This window comes from Calliopsis andreniformis, chromosome 3 (assembly GCF_051401765.1).
Source record: "Calliopsis andreniformis isolate RMS-2024a chromosome 3, iyCalAndr_principal, whole genome shotgun sequence".
Taxonomy (NCBI): Eukaryota; Metazoa; Arthropoda; class Insecta; order Hymenoptera; family Andrenidae; genus Calliopsis; species Calliopsis andreniformis.
In genome coordinates this window covers 2362317-2384057 of record NC_135064.1, presented here as the reverse complement: position 1 = coordinate 2384057, position 21741 = coordinate 2362317, and positions in this window count along the sequence as shown.

Genomic DNA, 21741 nt, shown 5'->3' with positions numbered 1-21741 from the left:
AAAAAAAAAAAAGAAAAAAACGGAAGGCAAAGCGTGCCATTTATCCGTAGCGTGCGTAGTCGAAGTGAAATGGCTCTGTTTTGTGAACCTCTAACGGGTCCCCCCTGGCAGGTGCACATTGTCCTGCGGTTGACAAGCCCGTTTATTATCCGGCCCATTAGCGGGTGTTGTCCGAACCAGTCGGTTCGTTAAGGAGAAAGTACTCCCCGCCGTGCTTTGGGTATAGGCTCTGCTTTCCTCTCTTTACCCTGTTACACCCTATCCCTAAAAATATTCTTTCCTTAAAATAAAAGACCCCAACGATAATTCTCGCTTTCCCTGATCATCCCACTATATCATGTTCTAGAAATGCCGTCCTTTCACAAAATTCCACGACCCAAATATAATTCATCTCCTTCCGAATTTTTCGACGACACCAGGTCCTGGAAAACACGCTTTTCCCCTAACTACAAAAATCCCCAATTCAAAAAATTCCCAAAAACTTTCACCCCATCGGGAAGTATGCCCTTAAATACCGTCCTTCAACGAAGAGTAAGACAGTCTGAAACTTGGTACGAAGCTCTAAGTAGAGCGCACCTCTGTAAAACATTGTAAGATTTTTAAGAAATAAAGTCCTAAAGCGGCATCCAGTCTATTTCTTGGAGCACCTCGACGACATGGGGTGTACTCCGCGCGTACCATCCTTGGACTTCTGCGGCAATCGACCAGGTGCATGCTGGAAGGCCACAGGTAAGGGTTCGTCGGCCAAAGCCAAGCGGGGGTAGGCACATGCCAGGCCGGACCTGCTGGACCACCATCGCCTCTTCTTCGCTTCACGAAACACTTGCTGTAAGCAAGCGACGGTCCAAGAAGTCTTCGACTCCACCGCCCGATACCGGGAGTCCCCGACTATACCATTCGACCGATCCGGCTCCGGGAATCCCCGATCACGGAACAACGGCTGAAAAACTGACTAGCAGGAGTAGCGGCCCCTGCCTCGCGTTACGCTACCGGCGATACTGCGTCGCCTGACTCCGCCACGCACATAGATTAAGGTTTGGTAGTAAACGTAATAATAAAGGATATTTGCCTCCGTTATAGCCTCGTCTCGTTCATTCATCAGCCGCGAACCCTGCGCGGCGTACCGACTCAGTCGGCATCTTGTTCCCCGTCCTCATGCCGAACGTGATTACAGGATAATACTTGTTGGCATAAACCGTGTTTGACTAGAGACTTATTCTATTGCGAATATGCGTTAGCCAGATCAGACGCAGCGATGTTAGTAGAATTAGCCAACTCAGGGTAGAATCAGCATTTCATGCACATTTGAAGTGTATTTTTAATAATTGATAATTCAGAAACGCGATTTTGACATTTCATACTTTTTAATATTTCTGACATCTGTCTTCCAACACCCTATATGTATAGGGCGCGCTTAAGGGGGTACGGTAGTCACGTGACTTTTCGAGATTACCAGGTCGGTATCTGCTATTACAGTTTTCGTTACAGGAATAGTAAAAGCCATATTCAACTGTTCAAATCCTTGCAAGCGGCACGAGCCACATGCGATGTTTCTGACTGCTGAGATATTTTCAGTGATTCAATATAGCACTGAATCGTGGGAATGTAGTGGTATTTATCAAACGACACGTGTTATTTGTATGTGTATAACTTTTACACGTGTCACATTCTAAATACCACTACATTCATATTATTCATTGTTTACCCACATCGATGGCTTTCTCGAGATAGACCCTTTTTCCAAATATCGTTTTATCATATTAATATGAAGACGCATATATGCACGTGTACATACATATACGTATACATATGTCTACACATATACAGATGTGTACAGATATAATACAAATTTATTGGCTATAACAAATTATCTTTTAGATTATTATTTTGAAAGATATGAGAGTCAGGTTCACAGGAAAACCATTTCCAGAATTTGGGCCTACTGTTTCTGCAGCAGACCTTCCCGTATCGGTTTCAAGGGATAATGTATGGTATGTAGCAATTGACGCGCAGGCGAGTATACATTAATTTCAGAGAATATATAATTTCTATGTCGTTGAATTTGTCTTGAAACGCACTACAAAGTGATCTGAAAAAAAGTATATAGTTCTACTTAAAAAACTGAACCTATCATACCTTTGAAAATAATAATGTAAAAGATAATTTGTTGTAGCCAATGAATTTTCCCCCTTATACCATGCAAATTTCATGTAAACAGTTTTTTTATATCTTAAACAGTTTAGGAAATAATGGACTGTACAGTGTTACGCGGACACCCTGTATGTATACATAGGTGGCAACGCGCTAGGCTACGAGCGGGCGATGCAATACGTGACGCAAGTCGAACATGACCGATTGTTACTCGAAATCGTGACAGCTAATCGGCGGTATTAAGATATTTCAATTCTCTATGCTTGTTTGATGGTGTATCCAAACGCACACGATTGTTTGGAATGTACATGCGATCTACTGCATTTGTTTCTTCATTATACATAGTCTAACTGCGACATCAGACGTGTATAGGATCTCACAGTCTCACCTCGTAACCGTAATGAAATGATAAACGTCAAAATGCACGGATCGTATACCTGTCATCTATGTTTTGATCATTGCTCGAGTTCGGATCCCGTTCAAACCTGCAACTTTTTTTTTATTGTACAAGTCATTTTAGTATACAATTCCAATCTTTATATAAATTTGATTTTATATTACTTTGGCTCAAATTATTATTTTATTCCATAAAAGACTGGTTGTAAAAAAATGAGAACAGTGCAAATGTGTTCTATGGCTATCTGTGTGGCTAAAATATGAATTTGTAAAAGCTTTTTAAAACCAGATTATTAAAAAAAAAACAGAACAACTAGACAAACACTTTACATTTGGTTTATACACAAATCACTTAACTTTAATGAGTTTGATTCAGAAAAGAATATTTTTAATCTTTCGCTTTTTCAAGGTAAAGGAACGTCCGCGACACGACAAGTATGATCCCTATCTTGGTTGAGAATAAGTTGGTTATGGAAGGGAAATCGCACAAGAGCCGTCTCTACGTCTTGTTGTACGGTTTTGGGCTGTAGAAATCTAGAGGTGCCGTGCGTAGTGACATCTTCCTCTAGGGAGGATTGGTTTTGGCCTATGTTTAGTTGACCGGAGTGCCGTTCTCTATGTCTGCTCCGTTAAGCCTCCTGTTTTTTTCTTTTTTTTTTTTTTTTATATATATAGCTGAGTTCTGGACTAGTAACGGCTGGGAGGTGGGTCCACCTACTGCGCACTATCGATGTTGGGTATCTGGATGAATTCTTGAAGTGACTTCCTTCAGTGAAACATAAGGTTGCTCAGGAAAAATTTTCAAAAAAACCTGAAACATAGAAGAGTTTTTTTAAAAAAGAAAGGGGGTTGGAACACACTTGAAACTATAAGAGAAGTTTCCAAACCATGTAGACAGCGCATTAGTCAGCAAGAGCATGCTACAAAGAGTGTTTTACTTTTTCGGTTATAGGTTTTTATATTTTGCTATTACATGAAAGTGGGAAGCAGATTTTAATTCTGTATGGAATTTGTTTAGTAGGCAGTAAATTAGTAGAATTAACCAGGGGGTTGTTATGTGAGGAGGTGTCATATCTTGAACTGTATTCTTTAATGAGATTTATTAATTTAGAGAGTATTGCTTTGATCTGGAGTTTCTCCGTTGAGAAGTCTCTAGGTAATCCAAATATATATTTAGGGGCTTTGTTCTGAAGTGTCTGCAGTGTCTGGATATGGGAGGGTGCTACTTCATTCTGATACGGAGATTCTCTTTTAAGTTGGAGGTACTGTTGATCAGGTTAGAGGCGGCACCTATTGTTTTGAGGGCTTTAGAGTATCGATCAGCAACTGCATTTTTCCATGTTAGCTTCATGTCAAACTTTATACCCAGGTAATTTACGTTTTTGTTCCAGGAAATTGGGACTTCTTGCAGGGAAAGTGGGGGAGGCGCCTGTATTTTTATTCGACATGTGAAGTATATGACCTGAGTTTTGTTAGGATTGATGGTGAGCTACCAATCAGAGAAGTATTGGTGCCGCTCTAGGAGAGCTTTTTGCAACCTGTTTTGTAGTAGTGAGATGCTCCATGAAGCTGTTATTATAGCAGTGTCATCTGCGTATAAGGCTAACATTGTGTTGACTGGATTCGGAATGTCTGAAATATATATTGAGAAGAGAAGAGGACCGAGGATGGAACATTGCAGCACATCTGCGCGAATTGCAAGCCGTTTGGATTTATTATTACCTATTTGAAGAAAGAACTCTCTGTTTTTAAGATAGTTATGTAACAGAAGAACGAGCCAGTTAGGGAAGTCTAGGTAAATAAGTTTTGCAAGGAATTCTTCGTGCCAGACTGAATCGAATGCCTTCTCCAGGTCGAGGAGAACCATGGCAGCAATTCGGTTGAAGTTTAGTTCGTGTGTGAAGTACTGGGACACTCTTATGAGCTGGTGGATAATTGAGTGATTCTGTCTAAATCCGAACTGAAAGTAAGGTATAATTTTATTATTGTCTGTATGGTCGGAGATACTACTGGCTATTATTTTTTCATATAACTTTGACATAACCGGTAGAAGGCTAATTGGATGGTAAGTTAGAGTTTTGGTTTTGTCTTTACCTGGTTTAGGTATAGGGACTATTTTAGCGGTTTTCCAACAGTAGGGAAAGTAACAGAATTGTAAAGCGGCTCGAAATATATAATAAATTTGTAAGTATACCTTCCCAGAGGCTTTTTTAAGAGTCTCGAGAGATATACCATCAGGACCTACAGCTTTTTTTATGTTTAATTTGTGAACAAGTTTTTGTATAGTAGCAGGGTTCAAGAATTTGTCAAGATTTTCTGGTAAGGAGAGTAATGGGGGGTTGTTGGTAATGAACGATGTCAATTTCATATGTACTGCGTTTTCTAACATTGATGGTACGGATACTGCTTGATCGTGTGTGTTTTGGAATTGAGATGCCAGGGCATTGGCTTTGTTTACTTCGGTGTCACATAATTGACCAGAAGAATCGTGAAGTGGGGAAACGAGTGTTTTGGTCTTGGTGATTTTCTTGTATATCGGCCAGAAGGTATGATTTTGAATTGATGCGTTACTGATTAGGTTCTGTATCTCTAAAGCCTTGAAGACAATAATTTTTCTGTTCAGCTTAGCTGCTAGAGATTTGTAGAATTGTTTGTAGATTGAGTTGCCCATACGATACCAGGTTCGCCTAGCTGAATTTCTGAGTGCTTTAATTGATGCGTATTTGCGATCGGGGGTAAAGTCTAATATTGTAATTTGTACTTTTTCTGATGCTTTCCTCCTGCATTTGTTAAGAAATGAGTCTAGTTGCTGGATATTGTAATCTATATCTTCTGTGTTGTTAAAGGACGTGGTGGTTGTAAGATAATTGGTGAGTGATTTGAATTTATCCTAGTCCACTATATCGGCATAAGTTACGGCGGGTGCGTTTAGGTTATTATTTTGGGTTAGGAGAACCGGCCTATGATTCGAGCTTAAGTCATCTATAGAATTACAAGAAAATCTAAGTTGTGTGTTGTTTAGGAAGAGATCTATTGTTGATAGGGTACAGTTGGGTTTGAAATGCGTATGTGTTGGAGGAAACAAGAGATTATAAGGAGAGCTATCACAATGTGATTTTAGTATTACACCATTGTAATTACGTGACGGGTTATTCCATGTTGTGTGTTTCGCATATTATAGGGGCAATATGCTAAAATGAATAGGTGGTTGGGGTTTCTGATTTTAACCGCGATGGCTTCTACTTTACCGGTGTCAGGTAATGGATATTGTTTATAAGCGATGTTTTTGTGGACAAGTATACAAGCTCCTCCGTAACCAGAGTTATCTGGTCTATCGGCCCTTACTATTGAGTAATCCTTAATATGTAGTGAAGTTCTGGGGGTAAGCCAGGTTTCTTTAATAGCTACTACAGCAATATTGTTCAGGTGGAGAAAAAGTTCCAGTTCAGGCTGTTTGGGAATTATGGAGCATGCGTTCCATGACATGAAATTAAGAGATGGTTTGTTGGAATTAGTCATCAATTTGTTGAGAAAATTCCTGAAGCACAAGGAGTTTCTCCATGTTATTATGACAGTTAGAGAGCCTGTGAGTTAATGCTATTATAAGAGCTATTATAATGCTATTATAATGCTTCTTGATGTCTATCACTTGTTCTAGATTCTTGACTGCATTAGTAAGGTTTTTTAAATCTTCCATAACAGAGATTGGTGACTCAGTTGAAGTGGATTTAGGTGTCTTGCTACCCATAAGAGCATTTGCATATGACAATTGAGGGGTTACTGAAGGTGATTGTGGAGGTAATAGAGTGTTTAGGACCACTCGAAGAATGGATCGATGAGGTCGCTAGATTATTTTTTGCAGAATCGATGTTCCTTTTCATTTGGTGTGCTGTAGGAAGCGGAAAGTTATTCCCTGTTTTAAGGGCCGAAGGTAGATTATTCCTTTTTTCTAGGAATTTCACTAGCACGGGACAGCCAGAATAGTTGAAACTGTAACAATTTTTTTTTTAATACCCTTCTGTGTTTACTATAAGTATTTAGAAACATATTCACATACGTTTAGTGATTCAAGAGTTATAATTTTTTGAAAAAGGTTAGCACTGTACAATCAACAATTTTCAAAATTTTGGAATATCTTCCGACATGCGTTTAGATATCACTAAAGACTACAACACGTACAAATTTAAACAAAGTTCAAAATGGTACTTCACAAAATGTTCGATTTCCTGCAGAATGACCCATATAGACTATGTATGTACTTTCCAAGTGGGGAAGGAAAGTCCTAAATAAAGATCGAAAAATTATAAACGATTTTTCATTTCGGTTAAAAAGTGATTGATTTTGTTACGAGTCGAGGGCCAGATAGTCTGACCGAGGGTCAGGGTTTTGGAATATTGTTATTTTTTCGTGGACGAACCAGCGAGCAACTTTGCACTCGCCAGGAGCCACGGAACGTGGACGAACCAGTGCACAAAGGCCAACACTGGGAGCCACTTGTAGGTTAGGAAAGGGACCTTCGCAAGGATTGCGAAGATGTTAGTATAGCCTCGTAACTTTTAAATTTATAATATATCTCGAGCGGTAAAGATATAATATTTGTGGGATCGTTACGCGTTCGCTTCTTATTGGATATAGGAAAAGTTTTGATTGAACTAAGTCCAATTTAACAAACCTTATAAAAATGTATATTATTACGAGTTTAAGTTTGACTCGAAGGAATACAAGTGTTTATGAATTCAAGTGTCGAGGAACTAAGTCCTCTCTCTCTAGATTACGCACAGAGGTATGCGGGGGACGGGTCGTTAAGACTACGTCACAGTGAATTTACTTTACGTACTGTACTCTATGATTCTGCGTGAAGGAGAACTAATGCTCGATCTTGCTTTCCTGTCTAAGCCGCGTACTAAACTCGAACTAGATTACGAATGAGTCCCCTGGACTGAATTTCTTGGCCTTTTTATAGTCAAAAATCTATGGGAAAAATGGTGGGGACTCGGCTGCATCGCCGAGTTTCCAAGAAAAGTTGAATGATGTTAGTTTCAAAGAAACTATTCGCTTTTTTCTGACCACAGGAAACATTCTACAATACGTACTGTCCTTTTATTTCCATACATATTAGTACCTCTATATTAGAAAATTGTATACTTTTTCGAAAATTTATTACTGTGTTCTAATTCTTTTAAGGCAAATTCTAATGCATACCGCGCGAGATCGAATTAAGTTAAACAGTATTATCCTCCAACAGTACACTAGATGCAAATTTTTAAAGCGATACTACATGTATGTACACTCTAAATCTGTTTGACTTTGTTTAATATATTAAGTTCCTCTGAGTTCAGGGATGTTTACTAACAGTTACTCTGTTTTTTATTAATATTTTTTAATTCAACTTTTGAAATGCATAACAGATACATCTTTTACCCAAATGATTATTTAATTTATACTTTATATTAGGATCTGTAAGCAAGTGCGATTCCTTAATAAAATAATTCATAAAAAAATTTGTTTCGTTTAGTGTTATTGGTATTATAATTATGATTAAGCCGGCATCACATTGAGAGTGGTTAGATGAAGTTGCTGATTAACGTGGGTTCGTAGGTCAATGTAGTTACTTACATAGTTATTTTCCTATGTTCAATTACACTTTATTACGTTCGATAGATGCTGTGATCTTCGTCAAACAGCTATTTTAGCGGCTTGTTAGCGACATTGCGCTTGATGCCTCTCCAATTTAACACACGTTCTCTGGCCTGCTAATTGTACAACCATACTTTTATGTTCCAGGTTGAGGATAAGCGAACTTCATGTAAGGGGTCGACCGTGATAGCAGACAATTGTCCAATTATAACTTGTATCTATCTATTTAGTCTATAAACAATTATTCATAAGATAATGGTGACAAAACAAGTGATAGTATCAGAAAAAAACGAATACTTTTGTATTAAACAGGAGGTAAACAATATAGAGTATATTTCCAAACATGTGACATATTGTTGAAGAGTATATTCCAGATATGGAGAGAATGAACAAATTTCATGTGTACATATGTTCGAAAACGGTTTTAGTTTTTTAATTATATGCTATTTTACATTGCGTACCATGTGACACTTTCTTTTTATTAAGATTCAAGATCATGAGCTTTTGAGTTGGACAAAGCAAATGTGGAAATCTTTGGTTCGTTCTGAACACTAATTCTTTTGCTTTGTTAATTCTACATCTGGTAAATTTAATTATACAGAAATTTTCGGGACTTCGTTGAGCGACATGTTTTTCATGGCAAAAGCACTCGAAGGGCTATGTTGCCCTGCATTCGGTAACGATACTCAGGGACAACCTCGGCACAGTCATCCAAGGTTGCCGCCGACTTGCGAAACAATATGGCCGTAAAATATCTTGGAGACACTCGTCGCGCTAATTTGCACTATTGTTTCTTCCTCCTCAATTTCTGCAATCGTCGACTTGAGGGAAAGGGCGTCCTTCACCATCGTCGCAGGATAACCGAGAGATCTTTCACTATCGTTGCAGGTGACCAAGGCGAGGTTCCCCTGTCCCCGTCAAGGTGGTCCGAGGTGATATCGTGCTTCATCAGGACGAAGATCAATCAATATCGATCTTTATTGTCACTCCCGGAATCGGTAACGCCAAAATCGCGTGTTTATGAGATGAAAATGGAGGAAAAAACGGACTTTGGAAAAAACTAATCAGAATCTCTCAAATCGTTGTTTAGAACGGAACTTAGTTAAATCGTCGTGTTAGAAAAAATCTCAAATCGTTTGTACAGAACTGAAAATCGTTCAACTCGAGTTATTTGTTGAGTAACATCGAGTCTAACTTTATAATGTTCATTCGGTCACTTGACGAGGTCCATTCATTTTTGAACTAGCAATCCATTAACTTGTCCGGTGGAATTGCGACTTCCGTTGTATGTGAGTCCCTAGTGACCGGTACCGGGCAATCGGAAACGTTAGTGGCGGTCCACAGGAAACAACGCCGCACTCAACATGTTCATAGGCCGGAAGATATCTGCACTACTGATCTCTATATAACACTGGATAGAGCATAAGGCCAAGTTGGTAGCCGCATTTAAACGTCATCATGACATATAAAATTGGGAATACATATTTCTTGTACACTTATATACTAATTATAAAAATAATAATATTTATAATGTAAATTTTTAATTATAAACCTTATCTTTGGTAATTAAAAAATTATGATTATTTATACCGTAAACTGAAGCACAAAAACTTTTTTTTGATCACAGTTTTTGAAATTCGGAGATGTTACAAAATTTTTTCAAGTTTTGCTTTAAAAGGAATTGTGGTAAACTACGTTCTGATAAATTTCGATATGATATGCAACATTTCATATGCAATATATGTGTTATAAATATCACAGAGGTAAGTATCAATTCCGACAAGTCATTCGGTTCCACCATTCAGACGAATTCCAATCGAATCCTTTATAAATTGTTGTAAATTTCGCCTTTGACTGTCTTTTGAACTCAAGTATCGAGTACTGAACCCGCCGAGTGCACGATTATTCGTTAGTGCCCCACGCGACGTGAAAACTGTAGAAGGAAAAGAAGAGACATCTTTGTAAGTCTCATAATGTCGAGTCATTAGGGTCCTTCTCCCTCGTAAGCTAGTTTTAAAATAACCAAATACTGTCAGCTATTGTAAACTATATTTTCTATCTTCGAAAAGAGCTATCGTGTAACTTAAACTATACAGGGTCGAAATTATGAAGCGTTACAGACGAATATCTGCAATAATTTCATAATTGCCACCCTTACGCGCTAAATGATTAAGGAAGTACTCTGTAAATTTACAAATCTATTGAAGAGCAGAAATAGAGCAAATTAGTTCAGTTTTTATAAAGATTAAAAATCCGAGATGTTTGTAGTATATTGATTTCCAATTTTTCAAGATTTATAAAGTTAAATCATAAAAGATACAACAAAGTGTATTGAAAATTTCACTAGGTTGTAGACATTGTAAATATTGAAAACTCCATTAAGTTATGGATATTAAGTAATTTTATTCAAATACTCGATCAAGCTAATGCAATCGACTGAACACTTTCGCGGTTCAGTACTAACTGACTTATAAGTTCCTTTGTTGGTTACTAAAAGAACAACTGGTTACCTCCACTTCTTATACTATACCTTATTTCAATGTTGCTAGTATGTTTACAAATGAAGGTGCCACTTATACCCGAACGTAAACAAATTATAGCCAAAAATTAACAGTATTAAGATTTTTTGCTCTATTTCTGCTCTTCAATGTATTTTTCAGACATAGAATTCTGTGACTGTTACATGTCAACCATATATTATATATTTATAACGTGTTATGGTTGGTGTATAGGTATGCTAACTTCAAGTCATTATTAATGTAAAATGAAACTGAATCAGACATTATGTATTCCATTTAATCTTACCCACCCATTATAATATTACATGAAATCCATTAATCAAGTGTTTTACAGTGAAATATTAACTACACGTGATTTTGAATTCGATTATACAATTTGAAGCTGGAAGATTATAATAAAATACATTACTTATCTACCATAACTGCACATTTTGAACATACTTTACTTTTTCTATGTTCCCCGTTGGTAAATAGAAAATCATACTGCACACGTGGCTCTGTGTTTCCAAACAGATTAAAATATTTTGTTTGTACAATGCTTAGTTTCTAAAGAAAGCAACTTAGAAGATCTACTCAGACTGTGGATCTACAGTAAACTTGAGACAAATGAGAATTATTCTTTGACAAGAACATGTTTGAACTTGGCACAAAACACAATTGGACTATCTGACGGCAAAGGAAGTCAATCTGATAACGTGTTCATCCTTCTTGCAACAAAGCTCTTCTCTCCTGTTACGTCCAATAAGAAAGATGCTTTGCAATGTTATCTGTCGGCGATCGAGTCTGCAGCAAGGTTACTGAGGTTGGCATAATACACTGGATCAGCTAACCGAGCATAGTTGCAGGCATTTATTAAAACTCTAGGAAGTTGTTACGTTATCAAGCCGAAGGTCAGCTCTTATTATATCGGAATTTTGCTGTACAAGATTGGTGCCAGGTCAGACCTTAACCGGCACTATACGATGGCATATATTTAATGCTTATTAACCTCAGTATTATTTGGTCATGGAGTGGATACATTGACGACGAGTCATATAACTATCAAAAAGGAGAGGTATAAATTTTTGGCAGAAATAACGAAACGAACAGTTTAATCGATGAAATCGATAAAATAAATAATTTTACCGAAACATTTAAATTAAACTACAATTAACATATCATAGACTTGTTTCTCTGTTGTAGTTATTCCTAATTTTAATATCACGGGAATTTGTTATTTCCGAGTTTATACATTTTTTAGATAAATTTTGAATTTTTGAAAATCAACTAATATACCTATGAACATAAAGCAATTCAAACTAAAAACGACTACTTGTGGTATATTTATTTACGTTGTCATGTATATATGTATGTATGTATATTTGAATTCTCATACACATATTATTTAGAGTATGGATACAATATTTAAATTCACCTGAAACTAATATAAAAGTATTATTTAGAACCGTCAGTGTAGGGTTAATTATTTCAATTATTATTTTAAATCAAAATTCCTAATAAATTCTCTAAAAGTATTATTTTATATAAAATTGAATAATTAAACGAATTTACCTGTAAGTGAAGTTCTATCATAATTGTATGCAGCGCCTCTTTCGAAGAGATCACTTGTAGTAGCTCTTCTCACGCAGACTAGTGCCACAGGTTTAAAGTTGCAGGTTTTTTGTTTTTCCTAGCCTGCTTCATCGATGAGGACATCCTGCTTCCGCGTCATTTCTTCAAAGTTGTGCCATAATTAATGGGTTCATGTATTATAAATATGGGACTAGGGTGTATCTCTTCTCTAGGGTGGAACTTTTCGGAAGAGGCGCTGCATACAATTATAACAGAACTTCACTTACAGGTAAGTTCGTTTAATCATTCATTTATATTTTGCGCCTCTTCCTCGAGATCACTTGTAGATGTTTAAAGAGTTTATGGCACCTTTCAATTATTTTTGTCTTTTGAATGTAGCGTTTGCAAATATAGTATTATCACATGTTAATTTAAGATTATAAAATTTTGCGAACGTTTTTGATTTTTCTGCCCAACCTGCAGTCTTACTTATCAAATCAATGTTTATTCCGCTTCTGTTTGCCGCCGACGTAGCTACATTGCGTGTACTATACGCTGTGAAGACATTTGTATTTATGCCACTCTTTTCCAGAATATTCTTAATCCATCGACTGAGAGATTGGGACAAAACTGTTTTAAATGGTTCTTTGTATGAGATAAAAAGGTATGTTGTATCTTTTCGCAGTTGTCGAGTTCGTTTCAAATACGTCTTCAAAGCAGAGGCCGTGCATAATTATTTATTTGGATTGTAATACGGTAAGACAAGCGTCGGCTGTTTCCTCTGCGGCCCTGAGGTTTTAACATTAACTGGTATCTTAATTTTTATACGAATATCTAACTTATTTATATCCATTACATTTATCAACGATAGTGTCTGCATTCGTTGGCCTGTTATTAAAGTAAGAAGAGTTACTAATTTCTTAGATAGGTCTTCTAGTGTTAAATTGTCATCCTCCTGCCACTGGTCGAGAAAATCTAATACCATCTTAGGTTCCCAGATATCATTATCAGATATCACTTAGATCTTGGAGGACGTACGTTTGTGACTCCTTTATAAAATCGTTTAATACAAGGGTTTTGATCAACCTCCGAGGTTTGTAATAAGGGTAACGCCGACCTATAACTATTAATCGTCCCGTAAGTAGCTCCATTATTATACTGGATTGTTTGAAATTTGAGAATATTGGGAATATTAAGTGTAAACTTATTTTTTGCCTGTTCTTTACAAAAATTCCACTACTTCTTTAGCGCTGTCTCATACTGACGGAGTGATGACTTTTTATTAAAGCTATAGCTACTTCAATTGAGTCTATAGGCATCCCTTTCATTTCAAACGCTTGCTTGATGATATTCCTGCCACCAGGGAAAGTTGACGCCATAATGGATGAGGTTCTCTATTTGTTGTACGCAATAAATTAAAGTTCGGACTTAAAATGATCAGTTTTGATTCGAACATGGCCATACATAAGGGGAACCATACTTGTGATGGCCAGTAGGGTACGACAATTATTCCTCTAGCATCTTCCGATCTAATTTTCCTAAGAATTTTTAAAATTATCGCAAACGACGGGAATGCATAAAAGAACCAAGGTAACCATTCTATAGTAAATGCATCTATTGCAATTGATTCCGGATCTTTTCGCCATGATACGTATTTGTAGCATTTTGTATTAGAACGACTAGCAAATTAATCAATTTCAGGAATTCTAAATACTTTACATATTTTACGAAAGGCGTGTCAGGCAATTCGAATTCTGTTTCGGGTTCCAGTCTTCTAGATTCGATATTTGCAATTACGTTTTCTCATGAACGTACATAGGATGCGAAACTCCAAATATTGCGAGACTCGCACCATTTTCAAATTTCTTTAGGTAATTTGTTAGACACCTTGAACTGTATTCCTCCCATACGGTTTATATATGAAATAATTATCGTGTTGTCAATTTTTAATAAAATATTACAATCTTTGAGATCTGTAGCAAAACACTTCAGACTGAAGAAAGCCACAAGTAACTCTAAATAGTTTGTATTGATTTCGTTCTTCCTTTTGCCAAAATTCATGAGCGGTTTTATTGTTACAGTACGCCCCCCAACCTGATAAACATTCATCTGAAAAAATTTCCATTTCAAATTTGAAATTGTTAATCGGATTAGAGGCTTTCCTAATATTAGCGTTCCACCACCTTAAATCTTCTTTTGCTTCTTTTGAAATTTTCATTTGTGCTTCAAAATTATTATTATTATTCTGTAATGCCAAAAATGTATCTCTCTCTAAATCCTCTAAGTACACCCAGCCATATCTTGAGGCATGACAACTAGCTCCTAGTGTGCCAATAAGCGAGGCTAATTCACGAATCTTATTCACAAATCTTGCACTCTTCTTTATAAATGAATTTATCTGTGTATTCTAATAAAAGAGTTTTCTTTATCTTGAGGGAGGCGTATTGTCATTCTCTCCGAGTCTAATATAAATCCAAAGAATTTATAAACCTTAACCGGCTTTAATTGGCTTTTGTTAACATTTACAATGAAGCTTAAGTATTGCAGCAACGAATAAGTTTCATTTACGAACTTTACACAATTGACATAAGAGACTCCTACTGGTTAGTAGGAGATATATCGTCTAAACAAATAACCGAAGTTATGACCCGTTTTCTTATATAGGATATAACTGGTCTCATTATTTTTGTGAAAATGTAAGGTGCTGTATTTAAACCAAAGGGGAGACAGTTAAATTCAAACAGTTTTCCTTGGATGTTAAATCTTAGGAATTTCTTACTAGACTCGGCTATAGGTATTACATAGTATGCGTCTTTTAAGTCTAAAGTGGCCATAAAACAGTTTTGAAACATTAGATCCCTAGCTGTTCTTATATCTTCCAGTTTAAAGTGATTAGTTTTTATGAATTTATTTAATTGTTTGAGATTCAAAATTAATCGACTGGAACCGTCTGGTTTTGAGATAAGGAAAATCCCTGAAATGAATTGATTTACCGAAGGTTTGCACCTCCTAACTACTCCCTTTAAAAGTAATAGATCTAGACACCCTGAAACTTGTTCCAGTTCCCTACTGGACCATAGTGCTTTTTTGGGGGGGATTATGTTTTGCCATGGTCGAGTTGCAAACGAAATTTTATATCCTAAAATCTATTGCAAAACTACATTATCGTTTGTAATTCTTTGCCAATTGTTGACAAAATATTTTAGTCTCCCTGCTGGTCGACTTACAGTCTCTAGTGTTTCCTCGCTATCCTTTGCCCTCGCCTCGAAGATGAACTTATGCTCGGTTTGTGATATGCCATCGTCTAATGGTTAAAGTGTTTCTTGTGCCCGTCCGTCGTTCTGAGTTGAGTTCTCGATGTTATAGGACGGATCAGGCCCTTCCCGTTTTTTGGAAATCTTGATGGAGGGTTTAAGGGTTGTTTTAGATCTTTACTGGTACGTTCTAACGATTTTGCAGTTTTAATGTGACCTTCTAATTCTTACCCAAAAAAATACTCATTTATGGTGGTAGCATTTAGAGCTTTTCATATGCTTATATTTATGTTTGGTAGAATTAGTGATTTTCTCGTTAGAGATTCCTCGCGCTGAAGATCTACCAATAGTCTACCAGCATCACGTAGTGTTTCTAATAATGGTAGGTTGTCTGACCGTCCTGAATTTAATAATCCTGATATTCCTGCACCCAAAGTTGTCAAGGAGGATAATAATTTTGTTTGTTTTGCAACCATGCGAGTGTCTCTATTAATCGCTCCTTCCGGCAAAGATGCCTTTATTTCCGAATTTAAGATCGACGCATTAATCTCTTTACAATTCTCCGGAATAGGATATTTCTTAATCAGCATTTCCTGTTCTTTTGGTAGACCTTTTGTGGTAATTTCGATCCACCGTATCGCTACATCTTTGTGGATGGAAGATCCCAAAGGCCTATCTGGGTCCAAGCGTCTACCCAATGCGTCCAAAATATTTTGCGTTGAGTTACGTTTTGAATTGAATATCTATAGAGCCTTCTGACATCTCTCCATTCTCTACAGATTGAGGATGTTTTTGATGTTTCTAATTCCGATCACGAATAACCTACATTAATGCAATATCTAGTAAGAATTATCTTAAGCTAATTTTATAACTTCTTATGTTACCTATAGTGGTAGTTGATCTATTGACAGGACTGTTCTGATACGTAGAGAATATAAAATATCTTCCTACTAGGTCACACGCTCGAGGATTCGTATCCGAGCCTTTTAGACCTAACCTAAAAGGTGACGTAGGGTAAAAAATAAGGGACTCCTGTCCTCTACATAGAAATTGTAAAATATATTCTTTCCAGGTCACACTCTCGAGGACTCGTGTCCGAGACCTTTAGGTCTAACCTAAAAGGTGACGTAAGGTAAAAGAGAGAGGACACGTGTCCAGTACGTAGAAAATGTAAAATACATTTCTACAGAGTCACATGCTCGAGGACTCATGTCCGAGCCTTTTAGATCTAATCTAAAAGGTGACGTGGAGGACTCCTGTCCCATGGATGCAAAAAAAAGAAATGCTTGTTTTAATTCCTCTCGTGAAAATAGTAAAGACTAGAACTCTTATTCCAGTCTGAAGTTGTTTCCGTCGCCTATTCAATGCAATAACATGAAATTTTAATCCTACTTACTATGATGTGTGCGATGTTTTCTCTTAATTTTCTTTTTCAACATTGACTCCAAACATTTTACCCGTTTTTTATTGTTATTATCTTCATCTGAATCATATCTCCGACTTCTTTTCCGACCCATTTTATAGTTTTTTGATCGACAAAAATAATTGTGTGTGGTACCGTCCGCACAGAAAAAAGGAATGACGCGGAAGCGGAATGTCCTCATGGATAGAGTAGGCTAGGAAAAACAAAAAACCTGCAACTTTAAACCTGTGGCACTAGTCTGCGTGAGAAGGGCTACTACAAGTGATCTCGAGGAAGAGACGCGAAATACAATAAATTCTTAAATACTGAAATGTTTGATTATATCTATTTCAATAAAGTCTTCATGAGTGAAAGAATATTCGGTAGTCAAGAAAAAATCTCTGTTGCAACTTCTCTTGATGACGCATGATGCATTGGATTTTAGAAGTAAAATTAGTGATAAACCTATGGTTTCCAATATCTGGATTGCGATTGATAAAGTGCTGAAAAGAACCTTAATAAAGAAGTTGGTTTTGCTGGGACACCTCCTTACTGACTAATATAAAGAATAAAATGGATATAATTTTATTCAAATCTACACAATGGCATGTTTATTCTATCACTTACGTTATGCTTATTTAAGAAAATTTCTAATAACCTTTTTAATATTCTCCAAAAGTTCGGCTGACAGAGGAGCATTTTTAAATACTACTTAATACGATTCTATAAGAATTGGCGTTTTACTGTTTTTTATAAAAATATGCATTTGCACAAAAACCGCAGTCTATATGTAATTTATTGAAAAATATTGACGGCTACAGAGAAAAGAAGATTGCTGAAGAGTAGCTGATCGAGAAATCGTAAAATATTACATGTTGCTTGCAATTCTTGTGCCACGGTAAATCAAATTGTTTACAGAACTGGCGTAAATACATACGTATATTGAAAACATGCGTCGCGTGCTCCAGACGTGTAATAACGTACAGAGAAGCAAAATTAAAAGATATCCACGCTTACAACCAAGCCATAAGCAGAAATGCTTATTGTTTGCTAAAAAGCATGTACACTGGAATTCTGAAGAAAAATCATGTTAACAGATGAAAAGAAATTTAATTTAGATGGTCGTGATGGACAATTATAGGTATATCGACACTCGATAGGCATTCGTTACGGAATTAATTGAGGTTGATCAAATATTATATCGTAGCCAAGGAAGCGGGAGTTAGTTTATGAAAAAGGATAAGCGGGCAGATTCAATCTTGCCATTGAACATAACGAATCTGTTATCACATTCCTTGCCCATTGTATTGTAGTATTGTAATTCTTATAAGGTTTGAATCAGTTCTATGTTTAGTATATTTTGTTTTAATGCAAGTGTTATATTGTAAATCTTATTTGCAAAATTTGGAAATCAAACATGGGATTCGAGTTTCAAAAGTGCGTGAATGTGAAGGAATGTCCAAAAATAGTGTAATTTTTTATGTCAATAAGCCGATAAATTCAAATTTTCTATTTTCAAAATTATTGAGGTTACTAGATAAGTATTTCGTTAAATATTTGATGCAAGCATATGAATAGAGGGATGAAAATTAATTCGTGTCGAAAAAGAACTTTTATATAGGATGACCCATCTAACTTGAGCATCTTAAATATATTGGTTACTTTTTATAGTAGGAGAATGTCAGAGAAAGACATTAACAGTGGAAAATTTATTTCAACAAATGTTGCAATTGATATCCATTAACTTCTATATATTTCTGTCATCTATAATGTCATAGAAAATGAACTATTTTCTAATCCTTCTTATGTTCCTAAGAATGTGCTAACATGAGAAGATTCGCTAGAGTTTCGCGCCAAGTACTTAAATAATGTCTTATTCATACATTTATTACTCTCCTTTCATTTACCATAATCAGTACGACTCAAAATTCATTGTTCGTCTTGTCCTCGACTATTATGTCATAATCTTACATAAAAGAAATTACCTTGATTACCAGTATTTATCTCCTAGAACCGAATAATGTATTCCTTTGGTATTTTCCAATCTCAAAAAATAGGCAAGGCATTTAAGCTGCCCAAGTTAAATGAGACACCCTGTATGTATTTGTGCTAGATTATTTATGAGAAAAACGTTTGAGTGGTACATTCAAAGAGAACTAGTCTTCTTTGATTGATTTTGGCACCGATTTCGTCGATTGGTATCTGGCAATCACGCAATTATAGTTCTTTGTCAAAAATTAAAAATTTGCACCTTGAATATTGACGCATACAAAACTCCCGGGTAATTATTTGTTATAAGGGGTCCACCTCCGATTTTGATGACTTTTAAACATGTTATAAAGGGCGTTATATTGAATAACTTTTTCCTTTAAAAAAATTTGAGAACGGCTTTATTTTCTGAGATATTTGCAAAAAACTATAGCTGCCACTACATTGTATTCTGTTTACACGTCATATAACAAACATCAAAGCACACTTTTAGAAACCAATAGTTCATGACGATGGACACAATATCCTGTTGTTTTACTGAAATCGTTGTCTCTCGCCGTCGACTGTATACGCGCCTATTTTCCCTCTGTAGTGGACAAGGGCAACATAAAAATCTGGTCACCACGTATACTAGTCGCCGACGCACCGGAGTAATGTCCAGATTAAGGAAAAATAGCTTATTGTTCAGAACGAAGACGTCTGAACTCTTAAAAGGCGTCCTTGTTGGTTGCTTTTTCAAATGAAATAAGCTGATATTTTCCAGATGCTCCTCGAGAAGAAATGACTGCATGTCATAGGACGAGTGAATCTTCACCTCGCTCACACCCTGCTTCGGTTTTATGAACTAAGACACTTGGCACCGTCGTAAATTTTCCACATAAATACTTTCTTTGCCGTATTTTTATCATTTTTCTGCCTGCTCTTTTCAAGTTTCTCAACCAATCTCCACTCATTTTCCATCTGTTCTAAGTGCTAAAGGAACTAATAATGTTCTTTTGAAGTATTCCCTCGAATACTTCAAAAGTCTGTTAACAGGCGGATTCTAACAGTTAAAACCATTCTTTGAGCGAAACCGAATGCATTGTAGAAAGACTTGAGAGGACATTATTGGTGTTCAATTAACTATTACTTAAGTTATTACTTACTTTTTGCTCGTAGTTACTGTCTAGATCTTAATTTAAGTTATTGTGTAGGTTTTAGTGCAAGTTATTTTCGAAGTTTTAGTTTACTAAAACTAAAACTACATTAGGTGAATACAGAGGAAACATTTGTGAAGCAGTACGGTTGTACAATGAAAGATGTGTAAACAGACAGCCCGCAACGTGAAAAGTGATAACGCGGTTCATGTGGAACTTCTGGCAGAACATTTCATTTTCGCGTGACCGTTCGGAAACAGGAAGACCAAGGACCATGCATTGTAATGCGAATGAGGAACTTGTCCTTCAATACACGGAGGAAAACCCTCAAACGAGTGTACGACAGATGAAAAGATTAATTGGGATACCAGGCTCGACTGTACATCGTGTTTTACAAGACGAGGGACAATATCCCGATCACATGTACCGTGTGTAGTCACTACAACCTGCTGATCTATCGGCGAGAATTTTTTGCAGATGATTTTATTACAGAAACAGGAAGATGATAGTATCTTTCAAAGAATTCTGTGGACAGACGAGAACACTTTTACGAGAATTGGTGCTTCTAATACACGTAACACTCATGTTTGGAGTTATGAAAATCCATATGAGATAAAGCCCATTAATTTCCAACATCGATGGAAACTTAACGTCTGGGCAGGAATACTAGGCAATAACATTGTGGGTCCAGTTTTTCTCTCGGATGCATTAATGGCCAGGACATACTTGGAATTTATGCAAAATGAGTTACCTTTACTCGTGGAAAATATTCCATTAGCTGTAGGGAATACTATACTTTTCCAACAGAATGGAGCCCCAGCTCATTTTGGACAAAGTGTTCGTGAATTTTTAAATAATACATACGAAGATCGTTGGATCGGACGATTAGGTCCAGTGGCATGGCCACCACGGTCTTCCGACCTTACTCCCTTAGATTTTTTTTTTGTGGGGATACGTGAAACAAAAAGTTTACGGGGTCGAGACTGAAACTGTCGACATGCTGCGTGACAGGATCCAAAATGCGTTTGAGGAAATTAAACTGGACGGAGTGTGTGCTAGTGTACAGGAATCATTATTAAGAAGACTTCAAAAGTGTGTTGATAGACAATGAGATGTGTTCGAACATTTATTATGACTTACAATTAGTGAAAAAGTTAAGTAACTGTTCAGTTCATACCATGGAAGTGCGTTAACATCTGTAACATCAGCAGTATACCGCGTGTGTATGTTCACCGACGCGTGCTTCTCGCGTTCGAACTCGCGTGTGTGTGGTCACACGTTCGGCTGACTGGGATTTGTACAGCGCGCCCTGGAAGTCCAACGCCTGGATTTCAACCACCGATATCTCAAAGACGAAGCTCTAGATTGCAAAATGGTAAAGGACTTTTCGATTTTTATTTGCATGAAGAATATGCATGTTTCGGCTTGTCTCATAGTTATGGGACACCCTGTATAAACACGAAACAACGTGGCAGCCAGCATGCAGCGTATGTAATAGGTGGACTTTCCAGTTTGGTTTAAATATAACTCTTAAATAATATTTCTTCATCAATTTCGTTGTTCTCAAATATGTCATACAAGTAATATTAGAGTTAACACTAGAACTATCAAACAAGTTAAAATGACTCGTACAGCTATTTTTAATTTACGATTTATTCTAAGAAACTTTAAGTTTATTCTGAACTAATAACTAATAAAATTGAAGA